Raw genomic sequence first — 13,500 nt, 5'->3', positions numbered from 1 at the left:
AAAAAGAAAGAAATCATCAAAAGAGGGCACTGAGGCTGCCACCATGGGCAGAATGGAGGGAATGCAACAGAGTGAGAAAACAAAATAATGCAAATGAGAAATTTAAGTTTGATGCAATGAAAAAGGAGGAAATATGAGAGAAATCCATTGAAAGGAGGTGGTGGAACAATGTGGTATGTTTGGTAGCTACTGGAAGATGCAAGAGAGGAGAGGAAATTGGGACAAGCAGGAACTCTAGCTTTCAGCAACTGCTACAGAGAAAGAAAAAACATCAATAGAGAAAAAGGAGGCAGAGAGGCACTGGCATCATATTTCCTCCCCAGACTGGAAGAGCAGCCTTCAAAGTTATTGAATAAACTGACATTAATAAAAACATCATAAGCTTTATATTTTTATATTGCCAGTTATATTTTTGACTCATGACATCAAAGATTTTTTTCAAAGGCAATGAAGAAAGTTATTAAAGAAATATTTAAAGACAATGAATTAACAGTAAAAGACATTTTCCAAAACTGGCTATGGGAAGTAGTCAAATTTGAATCAGAGCAGCCTTTCAGCTGAGTTTGGATTACAGCAAGCAATTTCTTATAGCTGCTTTTTGTTCAATACATTCAAAGACTGTATGTGAATCAGGCATTTGCCAGCTCAGACCTGGGCTTTGCTTTGAAAAGAGGACACACCTTGCCAGCACTGCTTTTGCAAAGAGTTTGGCAGCTGGCCATATTACAAGAATCTGAGAACAAAATAAATCCTTGCATACTGTTATATTTTAGCTTTTAGCACCACTACAAAAACTTATGTGTTTAACTACCCTTTATCAGCAAACACCAGTCTTTCTGATCAAGAATTGCAACTTAACCGACAGACTTTGTCACTCTGGTTTGTTGGTACCTTAACACATAAGTATCACACTGAACCCCACATTGGACATCTCCCTGAATTCTTTTACTTAATTTAAGTATCAGCATCTGGTCCTAAATCAAATGACAGCACACCATAGCATACAAATTGTAACTGTCACTGCTCAGTCAACTGCCTTTATTTATTTTCATAAATTGTGCTTTAAAACTTAGATGCCATGAGTTACTCTGATGTCTCCATTGCTTCACTGAAAATTGATGTTTCTTACTTAGAGTATTAGAGCTGTACTCCTTTGCTCCATTCTTCGCCTTATGTATCTGCACAACTTCAAAATGACCACGTGTGTCAATCATTTGCTTTGTGGGATGTATCTTTGTTTGTCAACTCTCTAGTCTTTATGCTTGTTTGTAAAGCTCAGTATAGCTCATTAAACTCAGTGGCACCTGATGTCCACTTCAAACACAATGGGGTATTCTGGTGCAACACAGTTTGTTCAGAGGCCTGCAGGAGCTGGATTAAAGAGCATGCCTGAGGTAACAGCATGTTTTTTGTTGCTAACCCTGTCCTGATTCAAATCACAGTGGCATCATTACTCTCCATACATCCATCCTTTCTTTAGCAGACTAAGCCAGAGGGCAGGCTGGAAACCAAACCTGGTACATGTCTTGACTCAGTTCTGGGAATCCAAGGTGCAAAAGGGAAGCCTGAGCTTTGCTAGCTACAAATCTGAGTTGTTTTGATACCTAGGAAACTTTCCGAAAAAAAAATGCATACTTGACTTGTTGGCTGTCGTGGTTTCAGCCCAGCCGGTAACAAAGGACCACGCGGCCGCTCGCTCACTCCTCCCGCCCCCCTCCGGTGGGATGGGGGGAAGACGGAGGAGAGGAAAAAAAAAACCAAACCTGGAACCTCGAGGGTTGAGATAAAGGCAGTTTACTGGAACAACACAAAGAAATTGCAACAACAACAACGGTACTAATGAAAAAGTATACAAAAAGAGTGATGCACAGTGCAACTGCTCACCACCCGGGACCCGACGCTCTGCCACTTCCCCCACCGAAAACTAGAGACCACCCCCCGGCCCGCTCCCCCTTTATATACTGAGCATGATGTCACATGGTATGGAATAGCTCCTTGGCCAGTTCAGGTCAGCTGCCCCGGCTATGCCCCCCACCTCCCAGGTTCCTGTAAAAATTAACTCTATCCCAGCTGAACCCAGGGCATTATCCACCCCTTATTCTATACCATCTACATCATGCCCAGATCTTACATTTTCCAATCGACCACTACCACTTCCTTGTCTTATATATATAAGTATATGGACTTGCGTCCGTCCCCGTCGTCCCCCCGCACACACACACACACGCGAATGGTATTCCTTTAGCGTATGGGCTATTCCTCTAATGTGTCCATTGATTTTATTTAGTCCATGACTTTGGGGCTCCATCTGTTGTAACAGTTCTTCAGGATAAGAGAGATGGTGTGAGATGGTGGGTTGTTGTATGCTGCCTCTGGAACTTGTGGCTAGTACATTTGGTGCAACTCACGCCCTTGGTCTGCAGGTCAAGGATGTTGATCTTGAGGAAATTGCTGGGTGTCAGTTCAAGTTCTGTCGCTGTTGTACTTGGCTTAGTTTCAAAGTCCATCCCGCAGTCATTTGGGTAATTCTTACAGTAATACCCTTGATATGGCATATAGACACTATAGATACAATGACATGCATTGGCAGGGTATTTAGCAGTTAGGTATCATACAGCCCAATTCACTGGCTATTCTCTCCCAAAATCAAATCTCCCTGAGGTACACATCGAACTTCCCCATCCTTCTGCATCACCCACCAGGTGTACCCAGGTCCCTGAGCAAAAACAACCCCTTGAATGGGTTTGCCTCTGCTTGAGGGAGGACTAACCCAGACTGTCTTTCCTAACATACTCCTCATGCGCACTACAGGGACTTTATCGCCTTCTACAGTATGTGGAAGTCTTGGTTGGGCGGGGCCAGCCCAAATGGCGGATCCTCTAGTATTAACTAACCAGGTGGCTTTTGTTAAATGTGTATCCCAATGTTTGAAAGTCCCACCCCCCATCGCTCTCAATGTAGTTTTCAGCAGTCCGTTGTATCGTTCGATTTTTCCGGAGGCCGGTGCGTGATAAGGGATGTGATATACCCACTCAATGCCGTGTTCTTTGGCCCAGGTATCTACGAGGTTGTTTCGGAAGTGAGTCCCGTTGTCCGACTCGATTCTTTCTGGGGTGCCGTGTTGCCATAAAATTTTCTCTTCAAGGCCCAGGATAGTGTTCTGGGCAGTGGCATGGGACACAGGGTATGTTTCCAGCCATCCAGTGGTTGCTTCCACCATTGTAAGCACATGGCACTTGCCTTGGCGTGTTCGTGGGAGTGTGATATAGTCAATCTGCCAGGCCTCCCACTGTTTATATTTCAGCCATCGCCCCCCATGCGACAGGGGTTTTTGCCGCTTGGCTTGCTTAATTGCGGCACATGTTTCACATTCGTGGATGACCTGTGCGATAGCGTCCATGGTCAAGTCCACCCCTCGATCTCGAGCCCATCTATATGTTGCATCTCTCCCCTGATGGCCTGAGGTATCGTGGGCCCACTGAGCCATAAATAGCTCACCCCTACGTTGCCAGTCCAGGTCCACCTGAGACACTTCAATCTTGGCGGCCTGATCTGCCTGCTGATTGTTTTGATGTTCTTCAGTGGCCCGACTCTTGGGTACATGAGCATCTACATGACGTACTTTTACCACTAGCTTCTCTATCCGAACAGCGATATCTTGCCACAGTGCGGCAGCCCAAATGGGTTTACCTCTGCGTTGCCAGTTGCCCTTCTTCCATTGCTGTAGCCACCCCCATAGGGCATTTGCCACCATCCATGAGTCAGTATAGAGATAGAGCACTGGCCACTTTTCTCTTTCAGCAATATCTAATGCTAGCTGGATGGCTTTCACCTCCGCAAACTGACTCGATTCACCTTCTCCTTCAGCAGTTTCTGCAACTAGTCGTGTAGGACTCCATACAGCAGCCTTCCACCTCCGATGTTTTCCCACGATGCGACAGGACCCATCAGTGAACAGGGCATATTGCCTCTCATTTTCTGGCAGTTTATTATACAGCGGGGCCTCTTCAGCCCGTGTCACCTCCTCCTCTGGCAACATTCCAAAGTCTTTGTCTTCTGGCCAGTCCGTGATCACTTCTAAAATTCCTGGGCGACTGGGGTTTCCTATGCGAGCCCGTTGTGTGATCAGTGCAATCCACTTAGTCCACGTGGCATCAGTCGCGTGATGTGTAGATGAAACTTTCCCTTTGAACATCCAGCCCAGCACTGGCAGTCGGGGTGCTAAGAAGAGCTGTGTTTCAGTACCAACCACTTCTGAAGCGGCTCGAACTCCTTCATATGCTGCCAATATCTCTTTTTCAGTTGGAGTATAGCGAGCCTTGGATCCTCGATATCCCCGACTCCAAAACCCCAGGGGTCGGCCTCGGGTCTCCCCAGGTGCTTTCTGCCAAAGGCTCCAGGTAGGGCCATTCTCCCCAGCTGCAGTGTAGAGCACATTTTTAACATCTGGTCCTGTCCGGACTGGCCCAAGAGCTACTGCATGAACAATCTCCCGCTTAATTTGTTCAAAGGCTTGTCGTTGCTCAGGCCCCCATTTAAAATCGTTCTTCTTCCGGGTAACTTGGTAGAGAGGACTTACAATTTGACTGTAATTTGGAATATGCATTCTCCAAAAGCCCACAACACCTAAGAAAGCCTGTGTTTCCTTTTTATTAGTCGGTGAGGACATAGCTGCTATTTTGTTGATCACGTCCGCAGGGATCTGACGACGCCCGTCTTGCCATTTTACTCCTAAGAACTGGATTTCCTGCGCAGGTCCCTTGACCTTACTTTCTTTTATGGCAAAGCCAGCCTTCAAAAGGATTTGGATTATTTTCTTCCCTTTCTCAAAAACTTCTTCTGCCGTGCTGCCCCATATGATGATGTCATCAATATATTGCAGGTGCTCTGGAGCTTCACCTTTTTCTAGTGCAGTCTGGATCAGTCCATGGCAAATAGTGGGGCTGTGTTTCCACCCCTGGGGCAGTCGATTCCAGGTGTACTGGACACCCCTCCAAGTGAAAGCAAACTGTGGCCTGCACTCCGCTGCCAAAGGAATGGAGAAAAATGCATTAGCAATGTCAATTGTGGCATACCATTTAGCTGTCTTTGATTCCAGTTCATATTGAAGGTCTAACATATCTGGCACAGCAGCGCTCAGCGGTGGCGTGACTTCATTCAGCCCACGATAATCTACTGTTAGTCTCCAATCCCCATTAGATTTCCGCACGGGCCATATGGGACTATTAAAGGGTGAGTGAGTCTTGCTGATCACTCCTTGGCTCTCCAATTGGCAAATCAGCTTATGGATGGGGATCAGGGAGTCTCGGTTGGTGCGATATTGCCGCCGGTGCACCGTCGTGGTAGCAATTGGCACCTGTTGTTCTTCAACCTTCAGCAACCCCACAACCGAAGGGTCCTGGGAGAGACCAGGCAGGGTAGACAGCTGTTCAATCTCCTCCGTCTCCAATGCAGCTATACCAAAGGCCCAACGGTACCCTTTTGGGTCCTTGAAATACCCCCTTCTGAGATAATCTATACCAAGGATGCACGGGGCCTCTGGGCCAGTTGCAATGGGGTGTTTATGCCGCTCATTCCCGGTTAGACTCATTTCGGCTTCCAATACGGTTAGCTCTTGGGATCCCCCTGTCACACCAGAGATACAGATGGGTTCTGCCCCTTTATAACTTGATGGCATTAGGGTACATTGTGCACCAGTGTCTACTAGAGCCTTATATTCCTGTGGGTCTGACGTGCCAGGCCATCGAATCCACACTGTCCAGTAGACTCGGTTGTCCCTCTCCTCCACCTGGCTGGAGGCAGGGCCCCTCTAATCCTGGTTAGAATATCTGTTACCCACTTTTTGCACATGTGAATCAGAAGTCCCTTCAAGAGGATCAGAAATGAGATCGGCCCATCTACTGCGCCCGGGGGACTGCTCACGGGAAACTGGAGCAGCAGTTTTCCAAGAAGAATCTTCTTTTCTGGTTGCTTTTTCTCGCAACTCCCGTACCCGTGAATCCAAGACTGAGGTAGGTTTTCCATCCCACTTCCTCATGTCCTCTCCATGGTCACGCAGGTAAAACCACAGGTTAGCCCGTCGTGTGTACTTTCTCTCTCCTCTCTCTTGGGCAGAGGAACGCTTACTCCCAATAACTGCAATGCAGGCCTGTACAGGTGAGGAGGAGGACATATCTACTTTGAATTGCTGGAACTCTCGGGACAATTCCTCTACAGCTGAGACACAGGCCCGTAGGGAGGAAGAGAGACTTCCTTCATATTGCCGGAGTTGGACAGCCAATTCATCCACCGTTTGTCCATAGCCTTCTTTCCAGGACATTACTGCCAATGAGTTGGCATAGGTTGGTGGTGCACTTCGTAGAAACTTCCGCCACATCGGTTGTGTGCATTGGACTTCATCTGGATCTGTGGGTGACTGCGCATTTTCTGGATCATTATAAATCACCTCCAGCACGGCTAATTCCCTCAGGTACTGGATACCTCTCTCCATGGTGGTCCACTTGCCTTGGTGACATGTAACTTCATCCCTGAAAGGGTATCTTTCCTTTACACCTAACAGAAGTCGCCTCCAGAGGCTGAGGACTTGTGTTTTTCTCCCAATTGCCTTGTCGATACCCCCTTCTCTAGACAGAGATCCCAACTGCTTGGCTTCCTTACCCTCTAATTCCACACTACTAGCCCCATTATCCCAGCATCGGAGCAGCCAGGTAACAATGTGCTCACCTGGGTGGCGGCTAAAATCTTTTCGCATGTCACGCAACTCACTCAGGGATAGAGATCGGGTAATTATTTCAGGTTCTGCCTCTTCCTCCTGTTCTCGCGATGACCCTGGTTCATCTTCATCTCTCACTGAGCGAACTGATTTCTTTGTGTGTTTCTTTTTCTGTACAGGGGCAACTGATACTGGCACAGGTTGGTTCTCTGGTTTAGTGGCAGTATCTGTCACCGGGGTAGGGGCAGCCATGGTACCTGTTGTCGTGGTAGGGGCGGCCACGGTGCATGTTGTCGGGGTTGGGGCAGCCACGGTGCATGTTGTCGGGGTTGGGGCAGCCACGGTGCATGTTGTCTTGTTTTCCATCTTTTCCCCCTTTTCCCCCTGGGGGTGCTGCATAGTATCAAGCAGGGTTTGGTAGATACCGGCCAGGGCCCAGCACAGTGTAGTGAGTTGTGTGTCTCTGGGATAGCCACGGCATTTTCCTTTCAAAAATTCTATCACTTCATGAGGGTTCTGCAGTTGTTCGGGAGTGAACTTCCAAGTCACTGGAGGTGAGAAGTTCTCTAGATACCTGCCCACATCCTCCCACATGCCGTGCCACCCATGAATATCCAGCTTTGGGACAGATCTCTGGGTGGTACTCTTAAAGAGCCTCTTTGTAGCCCTAGACAAGACCTGAAACATAGTCAGGAGGCATAGCACTAACAGCACACAGGCTTGCGCATCCCAAGGATATTCAAAATTCTCGAAAACTGTTGTAATTCGTTGGAAAGAGAAAAGGGAGGGGAACGGATGGGGGGAAGTATCCCCCCCTGACTTCCCCATGGGTTGGGTGTAATTACCAATAAAATCCGACAGAAGGTGCCCAAAGTCTGGAAATGATATCACTGCCTCATACAGATAACAGCTTAACCTCATGACCAGTGATGTAATCATTTCACAAGTCGACATTGCCCAGTACAGCAAAATGATAATCCCAATCACTCTCCCAGAGATGAGATACGCAACTACAGGCAATACATAAAGCATATAAGAACTTACAAAACGCCACCATGTAAACAGCTGAATCAACATTGTGACTAACATCTATTTATCTAGTATAAGAAATGCGTATGACAAATTTGTTTCAACACGCTCTGGCCAGATCTGTCGTTATCTCAACCCTTCGTGCCCCACGTTGGGCGCCAAAAAGGACTGTCGTGGTTTCAGCCCAGCCGGTAACAAAGGACCACGCGGCCGCTCGCTCACTCCTCCCGCCCCCCTCCGGTGGGATGGGGGGAAGACGGAGGAGAGGAAAAAAAAAACCAAACCTGGAACCTCGAGGGTTGAGATAAAGGCAGTTTACTGGAACAACACAAAGAAATTGCAACAACAACAACGGTACTAATGAAAAAGTATACAAAAAGAGTGATGCACAGTGCAACTGCTCACCACCCGGGACCCGACGCTCTGCCACTTCCCCCACCGAAAACTAGAGACCACCCCCCGGCCCGCTCCCCCTTTATATACTGAGCATGATGTCACATGGTATGGAATAGCTCCTTGGCCAGTTCAGGTCAGCTGCCCCGGCTATGCCCCCCACCTCCCAGGTTCCTGTAAAAATTAACTCTATCCCAGCTGAACCCAGGACATTGGCCTAACATGATGCTGCCACTAAGACAAAAAGGATATGCATAGGATGAGATAGGATAGTAGAGCAAGCTGTTAGTCTTCTTAATCTGCACTACTGTGTATCACAGACCCCAGTCTCCTTTCACTTGCATTAGCACATGCATATTTCTACTCAGTGAGGACATGAGATGAATTTTAGTTTGCTCATGCACTTAGGCCTGCCTGAAAGGCGGAGCAGCTGTAGCCTCAGAGCCAAGGCTGCCACCTCAGGCACACTTTGCTCAGCAAGCATTGGCAGTCTGCTTTCATCTCCCATTTCCCAAAAGGAGCATGAAGTCTTTGTTTTATCTTCAAGGAGGTGAAATTGCAATAAACATAACATGAGGATGAGGGACATGCCCATGGAGCCTTTTGGGCTGAAGCTGGACACTGAACAATTAGGTGCATTAGAAGTTTATAAAGGAACATTAATGGAGCCAGTAGGAAAAAAAAAAAAAAATAGCTATTTCATTGTCTCTGGCTTGATGACCCAGTCCTCATCAGTAGTGATTTCTGTACCAGAGAGGTACTTGACATCATAGTACTGACAACACCACATACACTTACATCCATGTAACAGAATGAAGGTGCATGTGTCAGGGCTATTCTGCTCATGATGCAAACAGCACGAGCAGCTGCGCAGGCTCTACAGCCTCTTTAAAGAGGTGGTTTCAAGCTGGCTTCTCAGGAGTGACAGATCCACAGGAGTTTCTAAGATGTGAAAAAGTAGAGATTTAACATGTCCAAAAAGTTCTGACAGAATGTAGTTGAACACATTTAAGTATCTGAATACACTAAAAATCTACTATAAAACCTTGTAACTCAGCAACAATATACCATGAACACAGTGGGTGTTCATGCAAATCCTTAGAACGTTACTTCTCAGTTTATGCATCATTACAGACAGCTTAAAAAGGTTTTACAGAAATATATTTCAGTCTTGAGATGCTAGTAGTCAACTATTCAAAGAATGATGAGATAGGAGAACTCTTGGCCACTTTAATATCATTTAGAGATGACATAAATGACACTGAACCTTAGAGGGTTTTGGAAGTTAAATAGTTGGCATTAGTAAGGTAGGGCAGAAATCTGCTATGGCAAGTGCAAGTTTTGCCAACATTTGCTTTATTTCATACAGAAAGGCAGCTGTTGCTACTCCAGAGACATCTATTTGCATTAAATGCAGCAAACTATATTCTTGGGCGGGAAAAACCCACATAGAAAATTGCATCACTATTTTTAAAAGTATCAAATACATACAAATGAAGGAGGTAATCCCAGCTCTTAAGGGCACACAGAGTAAAGATGGCATTACTGCATGAGACCAAAGGTCCCTCTAGCCCAGTACCCTGGGCAGATGCTAAGGCGAGTGACAGCAGATGGGAATACTTTCCCCAGCATTTCCTCCAACCTCCCAGTCCAAGTGAGCAATAATATTGCCAATAGCCCACTCCTGCCTTCCCACTGGTGTGTTATTGTGTATGAATGATAGCTATAAAAGCATTTGAAGGTAGTAGGGCACTGAATCATCTTAGAAACCAAAGACAGGATTAATGCACTCATGATGGATGAAGTGATTTCCCCCCCTCCTCCCCCCAGTGGTATTTCAGCAGCACCTGCCAACTGATCTGGCAGTACACATAATTCGGGTGCCAAACAGTAGTCTTCTGACATCATCATATTTTTCTTCAAGGCTTACATAGAATTAGCTATTAGATCTTAGAATTAGCTCACTTAAGAGCAGAGTAGGGTAGTATGTAGCAGCTTCTGATTATTTCTTCTCCCTGTGGTATTCCATTATCCATGCCTTCTTTACCCACTCTGGACAGAAGTGCTATTGGTTCTATTTTCCCTCTCCAGCAGGGAATACACTCTTTCTTCATATAATCAACGAGTGGCCCAAGTGCTAATGAAGCTCTTTGCCTTGGTTATGACTGGGGGGGGTTCATGGTGTTTTATTTCCCCCCACTGTTACTACAGCACTTGTCCACTTCATGATAAACCTTGTTGCTGATCTTCTGGAATATGCCCCATCTGCTGCTTGTGTTTTATTCATGGCTTCTGGAAAAAACCCAGTGCAGAACTTAGGTCAACAGAGTTATTAATATACAAAGGTACCTGGCCAGATTGAAAGCCAGTCTGAATTTATCAAAGCAGAAGGTGAAACAAAAAGATTTCCCGGCAAAATGCCACTGACATTTATATTAAAGGGGGGAACAAAGCCCAGATCTGACATTTAAAAATAATGCTACCTGTGAAAACCTAAAGCTCATTTTTTACAGGCAGTGGGAAAGCTTCAAGGCAACTCCCCTTTTCCCTTTGTTAATTGTGCAGCCTTTCATCATAAAGGATTTACTTTTTTGCCTTTTCATGTTCTTTAAAAGTCATATTGAACAGTGGCTATGCAAAAGGCAATGCAGCCAGAATTAAGTGAGTTGAAGAGATCTCAGCACAGGTAGCAGAGCATCACATTTAATTCCTTTGGTGCTTATTTTAATAACATTTATCACAATGAACTCTTAAGTCATTACAGAGCATGAAATATGCAGTGCCGTGCTTTGCCATTTAACATATAATTTATCTCCTCATTGCTGTGACAAAGATATTATTACTTTTTTTTAATAACTTCTTATCAGGCAGGTTCAGCCACATACCACTGGTTTTATTTCAAAACTCTGCACAACAGTCATATTCAGGAACTGATGCCCAATTTTTTTTCTTCAAACCCAGCCCACATATCAGAGTCACTAATCAACGAAGTTACCTGCAGGTGAAAGGTAGGGAAAGGAGATCTCACTTATCAAAGACCTTGTTCTCAGGCTTTTTGTCTCTCCTCATCCTGGTTGAATATTTCACAGATTTACAGGGTAAAGGAGAAGGGATTTTCTTTAGATGTTATAGGTCAGAAGGGGCACTCCTCTGACATACTATATACAAGACAAAGAACTTCACCATGTCATTTCTGTATCAGACCTATCCATTTGTGATTGAACTACGTGTTGCGCAGCTAGACATCTTGGTCTGAAGCGACTGAAGTACTTATTTCATCCCTAAACAAATCACTAATTACTCTCATTGTGCAAGTGGTGCAAGTACTTTCTCTCACTTCACTTTCATTTCCAGCTACTGGACTTTGTAGGGAGGGAACAAAGAGCACTCTGTCAGAAATCTCCTAATGCATAGGTACTTGCAAGCTTCCTGCTTCTAAGCCTACCTTGGCAAGTTACAAAGACCGATGTCCTTTAATGTCTCACTGAAAAGTTTCTTTGAAAGTCCTCTGCAGAGGAGAGTGGAAGGTACAGCTTAATGTTTCTTAAAACACTGTAATCCCAAGATCACTGTTTTTTAATATTGCTTTTAGTGTGACTCACCCAGGGTGAGCACCAAATATGCTAGAAAAAGAGCTGTACCTCAGCAGGCTTTCAATCCACTTATACAGGGTGAAACAGTGGTGGCAGCAAGAAACAATCAGACTAGAAAATGAAAGATGAGCAGGAGTCACAGCTCATCAGCTGCTTAGACTTGAAGCATTCTGTAGGCGTTGTAAGAGAGGTAAGATTTGGGAAGCATAACAAATACAAATAAAGTTCAGAGTGTTGTTATTATTATTAGCATGTTTGTTCACAGATTGCCTCTTTCCTAATTTTGATGATCACCTGCGCAACAAAGTACAGGCTGAAAAGAACAAGATGAACTACACAAGCACACTAACATGTCCTAAAACTAGTGGTAATGGCTCAGGAAAACAAGTCAGATGGGCAGTTCAGCAATGTGCTCAGTGAGCAGTGGCATTCATAAAAACATACCATACACATGAAAAATAATCAAGAAACAACAGTCAAAATGGTCACCATGCACTTCATGTGATTTAACTGCCCATCAGCAACTCTGGATGTCTATTCACATGATGGAAAGTTTGGAAGTGCCTTGAGGACAAGGAGCCAAAATCTGACTGCAAAGCAGGGTGGATTAGGATAACTGGGGCTAGACTAGACTAGACAGAATGGGATTCCTATCTACATCCTCATGGAGTTTTAAAGTATTTTTGAAATAATAAGAAAGCTCTTCTTGATTTCAGCTGCCCTGATTTTAGCCCCAGGTGGTGTAAAAGCATATAGATTTTGATAACTCGAAGTAGACAATTTGTTAGATAAACCAAAAGACATCACCTTGTTGTTCTCTACAGCTAATTTGGTGAAAAGCAACTTAAAGGGCTTACTCCATGAATCAGTTTTGGATTTGCATCAGAGCTGAATTACAAGGCCTACAGAACTTCATTAATCTATTGGCTTACTCACCCATTTAGGAAGTGAGTTATTAATGATCAGTCACAGGTTAATTTGCTGAGACAGTAAACTTGACACAATTAATAGTTATGAATGTAGGGCAACTATTACACTGCCTTTCTTCTGAGGAACCTCTAGCACCCAAAATGCACAACTGGCCTTGCACTGTCCCTGCCCTATGGCAGGGAGCATGCCAGCGGGGCTCAGCCCCTCTCCAGGGGTCTGCAGTGGGGAGAGCCATTTGTGCTCTGCCCCTGTTTCCTGTGCAGACTGAGATGTGCTGCACACAGACTCCCCTGTCCTGCCAGGATCCCTGCAGCAGGTATGTGGTGCTTCCCACTGCTTCCAGCCTAGGGCAGACTGGCTGGCTCTGCAGCAGGGAACAGGAGTGCATACTGTGGATGGCTTTGTACAAGACCTGCCCCTACCTGGCCTGAGACATAGGGACTCGGGAACTCCCGCTCAGCTGCCAACAGCTCTGCAGATATCAGACCCAAATCCAGCAATCTTACCCCCTTTAGGTAAATCTCAGAAAACAAGGGAGCCATCAGGAGTGTCAGTTGGAGGGAAAAGCATAAATTCTGGATTGAAACTGGTCAGAAATAATTTGCCCAAGACAACACAGCAAGTCTTTGACAAAGCCAAGCCAGATGGTCTCTCTTTCTGATATGAAGGACCTCAAAGAGGACCTCTCATTTATCCCCGCCCCTACTTCTGCCCTCAGTATATGCATGCTCTAGATACAGGACCCAGGATGCTGCAGCCCTATAGCCCATACAGGACAGAGCTGCTTTCAATGAGCCATGTGTTATCCATCTTTCAGCCACTGAGTAGGATGCTGAAAACAGC

This window comes from Haliaeetus albicilla, chromosome 9 (assembly GCF_947461875.1).
Source record: "Haliaeetus albicilla chromosome 9, bHalAlb1.1, whole genome shotgun sequence".
NCBI classification, from domain to species: domain Eukaryota; kingdom Metazoa; phylum Chordata; class Aves; order Accipitriformes; family Accipitridae; genus Haliaeetus; species Haliaeetus albicilla.
The sequence above is the reverse complement of the archived record's forward strand: the minus strand, read 5'-3'. Positions refer to the sequence as shown.